Here is a 15,283-nt window from a genome sequence, read left to right on the forward strand (position 1 = left end):
ATGCATGTATTTTCTTTTCCCTTTCTTAATGTGGATGGATACAAAAAGAAAGTGGTTATATAACTTTGATTTCGATTTAAAGCGAAAGTAAACAAGCTTGTCCAAAATCAAAAGACACCTTAAGATTCACTTGCTTAATCACTGGAAATACATGAAATCAAACCATACGAACGAAAGTAAAACGACTAACCAGGTATGGACAACAAACAAGCTAACTCTTTAGACCAGCAAAACGCCTAACACAGGTTCAGATCTAAGAGGCCAAAAGCATGACTAGTTTACTTTTCGTTATGGGAAATTGTAAATGAGCAAGAAATACAAAGAACAAGTACAATTTCGTTATATAACAGAGGCAGAATGATGGCAAGTAATATTGGTTTCAAAACAGGCACAAGACTGACACCTAGCAGCAAAACTAAGTGAAAATAGGCAAGAGAAAGGAGGAAACCCCAAATGCACTAAGCAAATTTGGGTCAACGCAGGCTCTGCACAGTCAAACTGGCTCTCAGCGCAGGTAGCTAGTTCGGGACCTGCGTTGCAAAGCAGGTAGCCTGTGTACTACCTGCTTTGGAAAACGAGAATTGCGTTTTCACAGTTTCCGGGTCATAATTTTCTCAAAAATGCACGGTTCTTGCTTAAATCAGAAGCATTCAGTCAAGCACAATCAAAGGGATGATTTAGAAGGTGCAAAGCTATCACTAAGAGCTTACAAGGATCTTTGTAGATCAGCTCTTCAAATCATGAATCTGCTCAGACAATGAGCAAGAGTAGCAGCCCCTCTACTTCGCTTTTGATATAGTCAAAAGCTTTTCGATTTGGTACTCTTTCGTTCAGGAAATGAATAGCAAAATACTACAAACACAATCAAACGGATACGGTCCCCAGCGGAGTCGCCAGTTTGTTGTAGGGAAAAGTATCCGACTCGGATGACCCTAACCCACTCTAAGGGTGACAGTTCCTTAGCAACAACTGTAAAACAAACTACTGAAGGTTTACTTCTTTATGAAAGCAAAAGAGAATGGAGGAAGCACTAACCGTTGCCTTGCGCTTAATGTCGAATCCAAACTCTCCTCTTTGGCCGCTTGCTCCTAGCTCTTTGTTGTTCTGCTCACCCAGCTGCAATGAGATCCTGCACAATAACAAAGAAGGAAACTACAAGAGGCATGCAATCATAACTGGTTCATGGATTAGTGTAAACCAAACATGCAATCATCACAATACATAATTGAAACAAGAGCACATAGAAGAACCTCAATAGCTTTTATTAATGAAGAAATAAAGGTTCTGAGAGGATTACAACCATTGCAGGCTCCAACCCAGCAACACCTCCCAGCAGAAAGAATTGCTCTTCTTCACCTCTCTCAAACAATCACCCAATAACTCAAGAATGAAACCAACAGCATATCATTACTTTGCACAAAATTCCAGCCTCCTGAGCTCATAGGAGAGAGCTCAATATATAGATGAATTGAGAAAGGATGAGTCAGCTTGCAACTGATGTGTAGCTGCCTTGTGTCCTCTCTCTCTTCAGTTAATCTTTAGTTGATCTTCAGTTCTTGAGTCCACTTGGTGAACCTTGCTTCCACTTGGAGAAACAAAGCCTCTGACTCATCACAAGGCGAAATACCTGATCCAAGTGTCATTTTTGGAAGATTCCAAAGCAATGACTCACTGTGCCACATGTCCAAACTCGCCCAACGTAGGTGGGCTTTGTTCTGCCTGCTTTGCAACGCAGGTACACTATGGAGCAGTTGTGTTTCAGCGCAGAAGCCTAGTGGAGCACCTGCTTTGATTTCAGGATTGCTTGTTTTTGAGTGTTTTCAGGTGGAGAACTGATCTGAGAGCTGTTGGTTTGCTGACCTTGTTCCTCTAGGGGTAGGAACATCATGTTTAGGGAACTTTGGATCCCTTGGATTATTGACAATTCATGCTTGTTGCTGTAAGGCACAAAATTGTCTATAACAGGACGTGGCAGATATTAGGTCCTTTATGGGGTTAGCGGGTTATTATAGAAGATTTGTTGAAGGCTTTTCGAGGGTAGCATACCCTATCACCTCCTTACAAAAGAAAGGAAAAGTATTTAAGTGGACCTCAGAATGCCAGAAGAGCTTTGAACAGCTCAAGCACTTACTCACCACCGCACCTGTATTGAGTATAGCTGATCCTAATAAGGATTACGTGGTCTGCACGGACGCAAGTAAAGAAGGTGTGGGAGGAGTGCTGATGCAAGAAGGAAGAGTCATTGCTTATGAATCTAGGAAGCTGAAAGAACATGAGCAAAAATACTCTGCTTACGACTTGGAGCTGGCAGCTGTCATTCATGCCCTGAAAATGTGGCGACACTATCTACTGGGCAGAAAATTTCTGTTGCTAACAGACCACCACAGCCTAACGAACTATTTCAGCCAACCCACCTTAAATACGAGACAAGCTCGTTGGGCTGACTTCTTAAGCGGGTTCGACTTTGAAATTAAGCATCTCAAAGGGAAGGAGAACCGAGTAGCGGATGCATTAAGTCGGAAGGTACAGTGCGTGTGCAAGATTTCGGTCAGTAAATGGCAAAGTACTCTGTTTGATAAGATAAAAACAGCGGCTGAACAAGATGCTGTTTATCAGCAAATTAAACAGCAAATACAACAACTATCTGGTAAGGAAATACAACAAGGGCATGAACTAGATGATGCCGGAATGTTGTACTTTAATAAAAAGCTGTATGTACCCAATGAAGACAGTCTTAAGAAGTTGATTCTGGACGAATTCCACATCAGCGATTACACCGGGCATCCAGGATACCAGAAAATGGTTACCGCTCTTCGAAAAGAATATTACTGGCCAAAAATGAAGAAGGAGGTAGCTGAGTATCTAGCACGATGTCTAGAATGTCAGTAGATCAAGGCGGAACATTTGCATCCAGCAGGGCTGCTACAACCCTTACCCATTCCGGAATGGAAATGGGAGACTATCTCCATGGATTTTATAACCGGATTGCCTCGAATGAAGAAGAATAATGATTCCATTATGGTGGTAGTGGATAAGTTGAGTAAAGCAACACACTTCATACCTGTGCAATCAACATATAAGGCTGTGCAAATTGCTCATATTTTCATGCAAAATATATTCAAATTGCATGGACTTCCGAAGGTGATCATCTCCGATCGTGATGTTAAGTTTACATCAGCCTTTTGGAGGACATTGTTTGCTGAACTGGGAACACAGCTGAACTTTAGCACAGCCTATCATCCCCAAACAGATGGCCAAACGGAGCGAGTGAATCAGGTTGTGGAGGACATGCTGAGAGCATGTGTTATGATGAAGCCAACCCAATGGGAAGAATATCTCCACCTGGTCGAATTTGCATATAACAATGGGTATCACTCCTCAACACAGTTGAGTCCTTTTGAGGTCATGTATGGGCGGAAGTGTCGCACACCCTCAAGTTGGGGTGGACCTGAGGACAGGTTACGAATTGGTCCTGAAATTCTCAAGGAAATGGAAGAAACAGTAAAAAGGGTGCGTACCAACTTAAAAGCCGCTCAGGATAGACAGAAAAGTTTTGTTGATCGAAAGAGAAGGTTCAAAGAATTTCAAGTTGGGGACCATGTGTTTGTCAGAATCCAACCCAGAAGGAGTACCTTGCAGTGGAGCGGGTGTGCCAAACTTGCACCTCGTTATTTTGGGCCTTTCCAAATCTTGGCAAGGGTGGGGCCGGTAGCTTATCAGCTCGCCCTACCAAGCCATATTAGGATCCACAATGTTTTTCACGTTTCCGTATTAAAACAATACGTCTACGATCCTAAACATGTGATTCAATGGCAGAATGTTCGGGTCGAGCCGGAAGGCGAGGTTCTGGTCGAACCACTGACCATTCTCGACCGGAGAGAAGTGCAGCTGCGGAAACGGGTTATTTTCCAAGCTAAAGTGCAGTGGCAGCACTATGGGCCGGAAGAAGCCACTTGGGAGGATGAAGAACTCCTTAGAGAAGCTTACCCGAATTTGTTTAAGGGTGACAGACATCGGGACGATGTCCAATCATAGGAGGGGGAGATGTAATGACCCCAAGATATGTAAATGTGAAAGTTTACTGTGGTAAAAGACAGTAATACAGTTGTTGTTATGTTTTAAACAAAACTGTGACAAACTATTTCTTTTATTAAAGTAATTTAAATATTTCTTGAAATGCTGGCAGCCTCTAAGAGGTGGATCTTAAAGAAAGAGATCAGTTGTGATAACTGATGGAAACTACCCTCCAAAATAGGAAAAGTCCTGACTGAGGGAGGGGGTTCTGTGCTGTGAGGACAGACAGAAGAAATTCTTTTCCAAGAACAGGAAAAAGAAAAGAGAAAGTGGTTAAGTCTGGTTAGGACCAGATAACCAGGCACAGAGAGTGCACAAATCCTGTTGAGGGCTGGAGGCCTGCAGGATGGCTCGGGGGGAGAATTCCGTCTGAGGGATGGATCTCATGGCTGGGTGGACGAGCAGAATTAAAGCTCAGGTGACTTGCTTTGTTTGAAAAACCATTCCTGACACTGGTATCCAGGTACAGTTCCAAACTGTGAAGTCCCTGATTGAAAATAAATGTGCATGGAAATTACAGTAGTTGAATAGGAAAAAGTCTTTTTATTTTCCTAGACACTGTCACAATGATTAGCATAATGTACAAGTGTAAACTTTAAATTGAGGACAGACTGTCAAATAATGGACATGGTCTGGGTTAGTACCCCGGTAAAGAAAGTTACACAGAAAATATTAAGCAAGATTGAATACTGGTATAAGGAAGCGTTAACCGAGGACTGGTTACTGTGTAACAGTCTCGACCCAACCTCATTAGCGAGGTCAATACGCTGTCCGTAACAAATAGTTACATGTGAATCAAACAATAGTGAACACTATGACAGTTAACCGAAACGAATGCTGTGAATGACAATAGAATGAGGGTTATAACTTCTGAATCTAAATAGAGGGGCACCGACTGTAGTCGGATGCTACCCCGTCGACGGAAGAACGGTGAAATAGTTGTCTAGCATAATAACTAATAACCTGTGCATAAACCGATACTGGTGAACTGTACAATCAGAGAATGGAAATCATATTTCATTTCATTAACCTATGTCACCAAGTCGCAGTACCCGCGGACATGATATGAATATAAATCCGGTGTATTTAAAGTTGTAAAATGGAACACAGCGAGCATATAAATATTAAACCCTGTGCATTTAAGGCTATGAATGGAACACAGCGAGCATAAGAATATTAAACCCTGTGTGTCTAAAGCTATAACTGGAACACAGTGAGCATATGCATATAAAAACCCTGTGTACGTAAGAGCTGTAAATGGAGTACATATAGTATATGTATATACCAAAACAAACCTGTGCATGCAACTTCGTTAAGAAGATATTCATATTAATACAAGGGAACCTGTGCTATAACAGTGAGGAGAAACAGCAAGCATGCATATAGTGCAACCTTTTCCATAGAGAGAAGAGCCAGCTTAACATTGCTTTACAGCCACCGAATACACGCTGTATAGAATAGCAATACGAAGAGCATATAGAAATCACAGAGCGTGTAACCAAAGCTATTAGCATAACTTGACCATATATAGGCGAATGCCGTTATGAAAACAAGTAGAATCAGCAACAAAATGTAAACTCCATGCTCTGTTTCAAATGTCGAAAGGCGAGTCAGAATCATATAACTACAGGCATAAATAATACCCTGAGGGTTAGACGGAGTCTATTCTCTGTTTACAATTACAAATAGTACCGAACGGTGAAGCTTTAAAAAGGAAATTAACAGTACACATTCGATAAGGGGAAAAACCCAAAAACCCTCATGTCCAGATCTGTGCGTGAAGACCAGATCTGCAATCCATATGTATAAGAGCAAGTGTATCAAGCTTGCCTCAAGGGCAGCATTGTGAATCAAATGGAAAAATGTAAAACGAGTATAAAGAACCCATGATTCGCTGTGAGTAACAAATTAACCAGCGAAGTCACAGTCACGGCCAGTCTACACAACAAAGTCAAATGGTAAGGGTTCTCCTCAGAGAATACCCAGCGTTTGAATCGAGAAAGCCCGCGTGGGGCAGTGGTCTGCACCAAACCACGAAACTATAAATTATGACCTGTATTCTATTCATTCTACTATGTAAACAGAATATTGTTTGCCGATACATACCTGTGACTATCGGAGGATTGCGCCGTTGTGTGCAGCCATCCTGACTCCATCCAAAAAGTAGCAAGCTCCAGCTGCACATCATGGCAAGGAAACGAATAAGACCCTAAGAAATTGCCATGGTAACCAGAACAGTTAAGTAATATAGCAAAACGAATATCCATTGACCATACCTTTGAGGGTTTGTTGACGGGCGGGTCGTGGCCTCTGAGGCATTTGCAGAATGAAGAACTGTTGCTGGTGAATTCGGGTCGAAGAAGGAGCGTTGAACCGGGTCCGGAAAGACCGCAAGTGAAAATGAACTCAGAGTCTGTGTGGAGACGATTAAGTATTACATGAAACCCTTGAATGATTCTCGTCCATCCGATCTCTGGATGGGATCCAAGCCGTCTAAACAAGGCGGGAACCAAAAGCGATAGGACCGAGATCTGCGTTTCCAAGGTGTCACATGGCCAAGAGAACCAGGCCATGCCACCTGCCCCGGCAAGGACGGTTGTCTTAATAGCGTAAGTGAGTTGGCACCTGCAAATACTGCGGCAGGACCATCAAGGGCCGCGCTATATTAACTCATATTACCGCTGATAACCTATAGTAGGGTTCTGTCATAAGGGCAGGGCTTACATCCAACGCCCAGCTAATAAAAATACATTACAATGCCGTGTGGTACATGGAATAACCAAAGTCAATAGAAATACATGTATAGCCGATGACATTATATATAGTGTAATGTATATGTTGGGTCGTTAAAAGTAATGTGTTTACATAAAAGAAACAGGAGTATCATAAAGTGCATCGTTAACTTGTTAGGTTATGCATATATTAAATTTTTTTTTATGTATATGTGAATATAGGTGTGACATTTTTTTAAGCTGACATGATATATTACTCCCCTCCTAAATTTTATGGGAAAGAACACACATGAGAGAAATTCATTTTGACAAGCTTGTGGATAATTTCACAAAAAACAGACACTGAGGAAAAAAGAAGAAAAACAACAACTAGAGGATATTGAAATTGATTGAAGAAGGAAACTTACTTGGTACTTGAAAACTCATAAATCTTGCATATTATGAAGTAAATAATGAGGATAATTTCAATATAAAGCTCTAATATCTTTTTCAGTGACCTATCCTATCCTTGCGTTTAAGAAAATAGCATGGCAATGACTATAGTTTTGAATGAGTTTGAGGTCCACTTTTGCTTACCCCTTCTAAAAATTATCCTATCTTATCCTCGCGTTTAAGAAAATAGCATGGCAGTGACTATAGTTTTGAATGAGTTTGAGGTCCACTTCTGCTTACCCCTTCTAAAAATTATTTTTTTGTGGGTTTGTTTGGGAAAGTAAGTAGTAATGGCGGACCACCTATTTCCAGTAAATCATGAAGTTGAATAATAGTCTTCTCTTCCTTTAGGCTAAACTTCCCCTTGATATTTGGCCTCAAATAATTAACCCTCCAACCCTCCAGTATAGCCCTCCGGTATAGTCCTCCGGTTACCATGGTCGAGCTCAATTTGTAAGTAACGAGTTTCTGATCTTGTGCCCTTCTTGAGCCCAAATTTTTCGCAGCCCTACCCATTTGGTGTGCATGTAAGCTACGCCTCTTTCCAACAAGGCAAATATATTGTTGAATTAAATATGCAACTACCCTTCATGTCACCAGTTGTTCCCACTACCCCCTCTGACTGTTAAACACACCAGAAAAGGCATCCATATTTTTAGCCTTTTGCAATCACTTACTAGCTCACACTTCAATTGCTGAAGTCAAATTCTTGATGTAGACTGGTTGGTCGGTTGGTCGGTTCATGTAACACCTAGATTACAAGCTAGTCGTTCGTAGTTGCCCACGGTGACTACCCCTCTGAGTGTTATAGGCACCAGAAAGCCTTTTGCAATCACTTACTAGCTCACACTTCATGGCTGAAGTCATATTCTTGATGTAGACTGGTTGGTCGGTTGGTCGGTTCATGTAACACCTAGATTAGCTCACACTTCATGGCTGAAGTCATATTCTTGATGTAGACTGGTTGGTCGGTTGGTCGGTTCATGTAACACCTAGATTACAAGCTAGTTGTTCGTAGTTGCTCAGGGTGAGATCTCTCTTGATAGAGTTCAAATCTATAAAAAGACAATATCTAGATAAATTTTTATACTATTCAAATCTATGAAAGTGTGTCAGGTTCCAGCGCCATGTGAGCCAGGAACTGTATGCATTTGCTTTATGACCTTGGCCTTACTTTTATTTTGGTGTTTTTAACTTAAGACTAGTTCTATAAATTTTGACGGGAGAAATCCCAAATTAAACGTCAAAATGATGGTTACTTATTTATGAGGCAAGTCAAATTTGACGGTTAAAAATTTACAGTAAGGGTCAAATACCTCTTAAAATACAAAATACTTACTGTGAAACGTCAAATTCCAGACCTGGGTAGAGGGTAAATATGGGGCATTAAAAATTGCGAGACCTTACATCTCTTCCATCAATGCGCTGTACCTAGCCCCTAAATATGGTGACGAGACACACGACGGCAGAAGATTCTGGATTGCGAAATTCTGTGGAGTTTTCCGACTTCAACAAGGGCTTGGGTTTACCTGTTTATTTAAACGGACGTCGGGCCCACATGGCCACGTTGACGAGCCCGATGAATGTGCAATCAAGATAAGCTCAGCGCATTCTCAGTGAGTGAAGAGTTAAATTTCTAAGAACCCCGACCATCCCTCAAATCTATATTTAGGCTAATTTTTATTTTTGATGTATGTAAAAATAAACGAGTAATATTTTAGGGTGATTTTTTGGAAATTTTCCTTCTGATTTAATACAAAAGAAGCATTCCTTCATTTACCTATCCACTTTACTTATCACAAGAAAGCTAATTGAATATCGACGACCTTATGTTTTTGCAACCGCTTGCAAGCCACACAATAGCAGGAAACTTATCATATATATACTCAATGAGATTTGAACCCTCATCTCGTGGGTTTCACCCAGCGAAACTTACCGTTAAACCCCATAAACCTTAAACCTCATGTTACTTGAAACCATCTTTGCCACCAAGGTACAACGTGGGGCTTTTATGATCCTAAGGATGATCTGTTATTGCCACTACAATGAGGGTAGTTTGCTCTCAAACTAAATTTATTGAGTACATTGCCCGCATTCTGTCCATTATAAAGCCTTTCTCTAAAATTTGTACATCGAATTTGTACATCGTCGCCCATGGTAATTGTTCCGCCTAGGGTTCGAATTCCAAAACGGACTTTACATTTGGATCCCTCTTCACAGTTTTAAGGAAAGATTTTCACTGTTTTGCGAAAAAAAGTTATCTGTATTTGATGGCCAAATCACCCTGTGACCGTCAAATTCTATCCCCTGTCACATGCAATTTGCCCGTCATGGAACTTTGGCCATAGGAAAATAGTCGAGCAGGTGATTCAGAAGTAATTGAGGAGCATCTCAACTTCAAACAGCTTTTACGCAAATTTTCCGCTTTGGGTCATTTCGGGGATTTTCTGTCGTGCCAACGAGGATTTTCTGTGACATTTTCTTGTCTGGAATTTTGTTTGGCCAAGATGGGTGACAGCAAAGCATCCACAAATGCGCTTCAACGAAAGTTATATTGAGGCCCACAACTGATATGCTTGTACCTTAACTTTTGTGGTTGCGTGTATGGCGACTGTGGCTTAACTTTTGTGGTCCGTGTATGGCGACTTTGAGGGTTCCTGTGACAGGCGATTTGACCGTGGATTTACAGTCTATGTTCTGCAACATAGTACGGAAGAGTGCTAGTGCATTGGGCGTAACTTTGTGGCAGTGACATTCTGTTTCGAAAATGGAAAACGGATTTGAACGTTCATCTTGGATCACCACATATATTCAATCCAAAGATTATCTGAAAGGTTGCCGTCAGCCCTGGAATTTGACGTCCTGTGGGACGTATTTCCTATTTTAAAATGTATTTGGCAGTTGCTGTAAATTTTTACCCGTCATGCCTCATCAATCAATGACTGTCGGATATTTCCCGTCAAAATTTATAGTCCCTGTCAAAGTTAAAAAAAAACAAAATAAGATTTACCCGTCATGCCTCATCAATCAATGACTGTCGGATATTTCCCGTCAAAATTTATAGTCCCTGTCAAAGTTAAAAAAAAACAAAATAAGATTAGGCCTAGGGTCATAAGGAAAATGCTTACAGTGCCTGTGGCTCACATGGCGCTGGAGCCTTGCACACTTTCATAGATTTGATGCATATAAAAGATTATATGACTATAGTCCAAAAGATTATATGACTATAGTCCTTTGGTAGATTTGAACATTACGAAATGAGATCTAGCCCTAAGAAATTAAGAAAACTAGATTGTAAGTTAGATGTTACATTCAAGGAACCGACCGATCAGTGTATGTCAATAATGTGAATTCAGCCATCCAAATGTACATTTGTAGGTGATTGCAAAACACTAAAACTATACTTGCGTTTTCTGCTGCGTATAATAGTACCACGTATTCACTACCATGTTATTTTCTTGAAACACAAGGATAAGTCACTAAAAAATTGTTGGAGCTTTCTATTGAAATTGCCGTCATCATTTACATCAAAATCGGCAAGATTTAACAGTATGCAAGTCACAAGTAAGTTTCCTCTTGTTTTTTTCATTTTTTCTTCCTATTGTATTTGTTTTCAATTATCGATGCCCTTGTCAAAATGAATTTCTCTAAGCTTGTGATTTATTCCATAGTGAAGCTTACAATTACCATCTTGAAAACTGAGCGTCTTAATTTTGACTCTTTTTTTTGAGTGCTCTTCCTTATTTTGACTAATTTTGTTTTTTGAGTTTTTTACTAAAGGTTTTGAAATCAACTTTATTTTTGTTTTTTAGTGCCCTTCTTTATTTTGATTAATTTTGTTTTTTGAGTTTTTTACTAAAAGCTTTGAAATCAACCTTATTTTGACTATTTTTTTTGAGTGCCCTTCCTTATTTTCACTAATTTTGTTTTTTGAGTTTTTACTAAAGGCTTTGAAATCAACTTTATTTTACAGCAGTGAATTTTCCTTTAAAATAAAATAATTATATAGTTATTCAATGAATGTTTTTTACTATAAAAATAATTATGGTAGTTATTCAATGAATGTTTTTACTATAAAAATAATTATGGAAGATGTTACAAGCTCATTTTCATATAGTGTATCTATTTAGGTTGTCAACCACTTCTAATATAGTTGTATTTAGAGGATGCCACTGGTACTAAGTACATGAATAGAATAAGTAATGTTATTGTCTAGCGTAATGCTCAATAGAAATAATTGCTTTGTGTAATTGGTTGGGCTGTATATTTCGTCTATGTTGTGGAAAGTAATGTGAATTCAAATTTTTATGTTGAGGACACTAGGCTCATATTTGGGATATTATGAAAATGATTAGTTAACAATGTTTAGATGTAGATGATAAGCTGATTACCTCCTAGATTGCAGAATTTGTTTAGTTTAGACATTTTTCGGCTTCATGGTTTTAGGAATAATGTATTCTAAATATGTATAATGGATATCAAATTAGTTGAAAGAATATACAAATATTTTAAAAAATATTTCGCTATCTTCAATAGATTTATTATTCAATAGTTCATAGATGGATGAAAGTGAACATATAGGGATTAAAGTTATCTTGGTATAAATAAAGAGATCTTGGTGAGAATTAAGTACATAAAATATGCAGTGAGTAAATAAAGATGTGTGTGTCCATCTGTAAATAAAATATTTGGTGAAAATAAGCTATAAAGAAATAGTTAAACATGTAATTATATGTTTAATAAAATCATATGTAGTAGATTATTAGATTTAAATAAATTATAAAAAGAGATAATAGTTAAATTCTTGATATTTAAAATAAATAACTCTATCTCATCTACTAGTGGTTGAGGATCCTCATCATCTTAACTATACGATCTTCTTTAGTTTTTTTTAGCATGTCAAAATTTATGTATATAATCAAAACTATTAACTCCCAAAGGGTAAAAAGCTTTATAAAATCTTAAAAGTATGCTTGTATGCTATGGGGAACGAAAATGTTAACTTCACAAGAAACAAAGCACTCTAAGAGGGAGATTAAAGAAAGTAGAGATGCAGGAGTAGTTCAAAGAGAGTTTCTAGATAAGGGGAAGGTCGACCCTCACAAATTTAAATACAACGTAAAAAAAAAACATGAAAAATGCCAAAACATCATCAAATTTTCATTTAACTGACATAAGAAATTTGAAATTCCAAATATCCATTTAACTGGCATTAGAGATTTGAAATTCCAGCATGGTAAGCCTGTGGGGGCCATGAGCGAAAGTGTGAGGGAATACAGTACGGGACGACAATTTTCTTCTAATCGATCTGAAGATTATGATGCAGTCGTGGGATCACCGAGAATCGAGGAGATGCTGTTGGATTACAATTCAGCAGCAATTATATTCAAGCAATTGGGAATTTACGTTCGATTAAATATAAAAAAGAAATTTCCATTCAATCAAACTGTGTTTTGTCGTTTTGTACACGTTTTCAACAACAATGCATGTAAAAGATAATTAACTGTATTGGATGGGCAAATCATCCTGGGACGCTCAAATTCTATCCCCGATCACGTGTAATTTGTCCGTCATGGAACTTCCGCCATAGACAAATAGTCGAGCAGGTGATTCAGGAGTAATTGAGGCTCATCTCAACTTCAAACAGCTTTTAGGCAAATTTTCCGCTTTGGGTCATTTCGGGGATTTTCTGTCGTGCCAGCGGCGATTTTCTGTGGCATTTTCTTGTCTGGAATTATGTTTGGCCAAGATGGGTGACAGCAACGCATCCACAAACGCGCTTCAGCGAAAGTTCTATTGAGGCCCACAGACTGATATATTTGTACCTTAACTTTTGTGGTTGCGTGTATGGCGACTTTGAAGGTTCCTGTGAGAGGCGATTTGACAGTGGATTTACAGTCGATGTTCTACAACATAGGACGGAAGAGTGCCAGTGCATTGGGCATAACGTTGTGGCACTGACATTCTGTTTCGAAAATGGATTTGAACGTGCATCTTGGAGCACCGCACCACATATATTCAATCCAAAGATTATGTGAAAGGTTTCCATGCTTTTTGAGGATGGTAATCCTGTGGGGCCCATGAGCGAAAAGTTTGAGGGAATACAGTACATAACGACAATTTCCTTCTAATTGATTTGAAGATTATGATGCAGTCGTGGGATCACCGAGAATCGAGCAGATGCTGTTGGATTACAATTCAGCAGCAATTATATTCAACCAATCGGGAATTTACGTTCGATTAAATATAAAAAGAGAAATTTCCATTCAATCAAACTTTGTTTTGTCGTTTTGTACAGGGTTATTTTTTTATGAATTAAGTAGACTCTCAGGTTCTATTTGTCGGTACAGCCCGTATACTGGTATTTGCACCGTAAAGACATGTCGATAGTGTTTTGGGGTTTTTTCACCCTTCTAATATTGCAAAATATATTATAGTTAGATTAAAATTACTACGAAGAAATGACTCAGAAAAGTTAAGTTTTTCTAATTACTTATTTTCATTATATCCATGGTAAGGAGACTTTTCAAACTCACATATCTGCGCAACAACAATGAAGGCAGAAGATAATAACAGTAAAGCCGTGGACGTAGCTCAACAATAATAAAAAATTGAGTACTAGTAGTGAATATAAGACGCATAATTTCAACTAAACACGCATATAATATATTTCTTTCATTACATGCAACTTTGAACAGTGAAAATCATATTCTATGACATATGATGTTCAGAACACTGGCATGACATGCAGAGTGTGGATCAGAAGAATCCAGAGGAGGATAGCAAGAAAGTGCGTGCCGGGTGAAGATCATGTTCAAATAACCAATGAAAAATAAGAGCCTCAACTTAAACTGTGTGAGTGCGACAACCCAAAATCCAAAGTCATGCATATGATCAGATCATCCATACAAACATTTGCTTTCCCTACAGAAAATACTCAAAGCGCCACCATAATCTATATCTCCATAAAGCAACAAAACTTGGGCTCACCTGTATGACAATAAGTTGTAAAGTGTGAAGAGAGGAGAAAAAGGGTAGTCCCTTAAAAAGCAACCAGGACCAGCGCTATTGCGGTTTCAACATTGATAGTTCTGATGATGAATCTGAGAAAATTGAGCACCAAATTAAAGTAATAATACGAATAAGCATAGTCGATGCAACATCTTGCATATATAAGGAAGAAAACGAGAAAACATGCAAATGCATTTTGATACATGGGGAGAGTCAAAATTGTCATCTGAATTGTGCGTACTTAGGCAGACTGCATTGGAGCGCGTAACAAAAGTAATATTCTACTTGCTTGTATTGAACTTTACCAATAGTTTTAAAGTCAAATCAAATTAATGGTCACATATGATATTTTTTTAGCTGAGGTTGGTATATTTCTAATTGAGGCTTCAAAGATCATTCATTTATCTATTAAGTTACTTAAAAGGAAGTTGAAAATATGGATAAACATTTGGGAAAATGGGACATAAATATGCATAATTTTCTTTACACTAAGGAAACTTAGAAAAATTCAACACTGTTATGTGGACAACACAGGTAGGCGAACAAGAAAAACATATTATGTCAAAGAATTTGACCCGATGTCAAAGCATGATGATAAATAGTACTTCAGATCTTCAACCAAAGGAAAAGCTAAAGCTTTATTTGCACAAGTGGGGACTAGCTCCCATCATCTAAGATGTGCATTTGGTAGATGGATGGTAGGTAAAGAAGATTGGGAAGAAATAACTTGCATCTTTTGCACCAAAATGGTGATATAAACAGAATGTTATTTTATCAAACAATGTGGAGGGTATTAAGATATTACTTAGAAATTAGATAGAACCTAAAGATGAAGAGTCTCAACAAACGTTTTGAGGATGCCAGACTTCATAAGACAACGACTTTCTTACTCAAGATTCATAACAAGAGAGATGATATGGAAAAGAATTTGAATAGAGATTACGCTGTTAAGATTCATAACAAGAGAGATGACATGGAAAGTAATATGAATAGGGATTAAGTTGTTATTGAGTGGTCCCTTACACTACAAGTTC

This window comes from Pinus tabuliformis, chromosome 2_2 (assembly GCF_031772625.1).
Source record: "Pinus tabuliformis cultivar Carrire ecotype Pingquan chromosome 2_2, CPIR1, whole genome shotgun sequence".
Classification (NCBI taxonomy): domain Eukaryota; kingdom Viridiplantae; phylum Streptophyta; class Pinopsida; order Pinales; family Pinaceae; genus Pinus; species Pinus tabuliformis.